Here is a 2,185-nt window from a genome sequence, read left to right on the forward strand (position 1 = left end):
CTCTATTGCCTGTCACCCTCGTTCCCCACGCCGTCGACAGATGGTGGCGCTCTGGCCCAACCCCACAACCATCGTCTTCTGCCAGCTTGGATGCGAGTGGAGGCAAAAGGAAGATGCACGTCGCGCTAGCTTGGATGCGAGCCCGCGGCTGTAGCTCCCCCTAACGAGCCGCGCACCCCGTCCCTAGGCCCAGATCCCGTCCTCCCTACGCAGGCTTGTGCGTCGCCGGCAATGGAGGTCGCATACTCCTCCTCGCTCACTTCTCCGTACCGAGTAAGCACCCTCAAGCCGCCGTGCCCGTTGAGCTCAAGTCCATGCTCTCACCCTTATCCTGCTTCGTGCCCGCCGCAGATGTCGACATCAAATCTGGTTTTTCCTGGTGGCAGTGGCCTCAATACTGGTGCCTACAGACCTCGTGTCCGAGTCCGTCACTCCGGCTCTTCCCGCACCCCCTGCCCGGCGGCCCCTTGCTCCGTTCTGCTCGCCTGTCCAATGTTCGGTCCAACCCCACCCCCACTCCCCAACCACTAGCGGACTGAGATAGATTTTAATTCCATCGTTTTTTTACAAATTAGTTTGGGCTGATTTTGTATTAACGCACGATTCTTTCCTGTCATCCCCTTAGACGTAGCAATCATAGGGCCATATCAAATAGCTAGATGGACTGGCTAATGACTTTACTGATTATATCTAATACATAAATATACTTCTGTATGAACCTTGCTGTACATCTGGGAACTCAAAGAGCGAGCTGATTAAGATATCTTCTGATTAATATGTGTTATGCTTTCAGCTTCTACATGAACATGTCATGAACCTCTCACCTCTATAAAGTATACACCGCATCTAAGAACATGCCGAGTAACATTGGGGTATGTGTTGATTACAATATGTAGCTTGCTAATTCAGTTATGCAGGTATGTTAGAGCATGGGCCACTATACCTTCGTGAGGACACACTAAATTTTCTGACACCCCTTTTGCTAAGTAAGGTTTGAGCCTCCCTTCTCATGGTGTTGTTTCTACAATCAGTGGTAAATATTCACGGTGGCCTGCTGAGTATAGCGTTACCAACATTATATCAATTTGACTGCCGGTAAATTTTATACATTGATTTTGTTTAATACGTATTATCCATTTCCTGGATAGATATGCCTGTGACTTTAGTATGCATCCAACTATAATCAATACTTTCGTGATTTCTGAACTCATTAATCAACAGGCCTTCTACCTTTTTTTTGATCCTCCATAAATGGGTGAGTGGAAATGCTTGCATATTGTTCGTCCAAAGGTCATGAATACACCTTTTCTGCAAGCCTATATTAATTTCTAAAACATCAACGGAACTATGATGCTCTTTGCATATTCATAATTTACTTAAATTAAAGAAGTGGAAGAAAGCTATGTCATCAAACATTTCACAGTTTTCCATTCTTACCAAGTTATTTTTTTTATCATAGTCCACCTTATGTTTCAGGATTTTGCAAGCACAGTGAACTCTTGATTCCATCATTTGCCCTCCTTTGCAATGACATCTCTTACTGGTCGTGCGTTAGTCCTTCTCCATGACACAGTTGCATTTCGTGCATTCAGATGCGCCACTCTGGAGTCTGGACTGGCCAAACTGGAAGGCAGCGACTTGTCGGTAGAGTAGAGGCAAGGCAAGAGGAGGCCATCTTCACATCCACTCCTTCAACTGCTACCTGTGGTAGAACAAAAAGATTGCATTCTCCTGTGACCTCTTGCATCTTGGACCTTCAATAATCTGTTGAGCTGTTCGTGCAATGTTTCATTTGACTGATAATACTGAGATAAACATGTGATGCACACTGATTGCCATATATAAGCTACTGCAGTATAATACTAATATAACTCACTAGGTAATTGATTTGATGCTAATTAGTTATAAGTGACTTTGTTTAATTATGCAAATGTTCTTTTTAGACTGCAGCATTTCTTTCCTGTACGGCCATTTGTTGCTTGGTTAAAATAATGAAAGACAGATTATCAAAATGGTTGGTGGAAACTTGCAACCTTAGTTGCTGCTCACGGGTTTGTTCCGGGTCTGTCAAGCTGGAGTGCTCAAGCACGCAGCAATCCCAGGTGAGCCACCTCGGAGTCAGTGGCGAGAATTGAGCTGCAGAAATGTAGTTATGTCATAGTCGATTACTGTTATGCTTACCTAT

The 2,185-nt window shown here is 44.7% G+C and overlaps 1 long non-coding RNA gene across 1 annotated transcript; it reads left to right on the plus strand.

Moving 5' to 3' along the window:
• Positions 1-1,898, plus strand: LOC120707146. Its single transcript, XR_005688834.1, has 3 exons — positions 1-273; positions 352-1,095; positions 1,593-1,898. It is a non-coding gene; the product is annotated as an uncharacterized LOC120707146 (long non-coding RNA).
• The last annotated feature ends 287 nt before the right edge of the window (positions 1,899-2,185 follow it).

The sequence above is a fragment of the Panicum virgatum genome, chromosome 5K (assembly GCF_016808335.1).
Source record: "Panicum virgatum strain AP13 chromosome 5K, P.virgatum_v5, whole genome shotgun sequence".
Lineage (NCBI taxonomy): Eukaryota > Viridiplantae > Streptophyta > Magnoliopsida > Poales > Poaceae > Panicum > Panicum virgatum.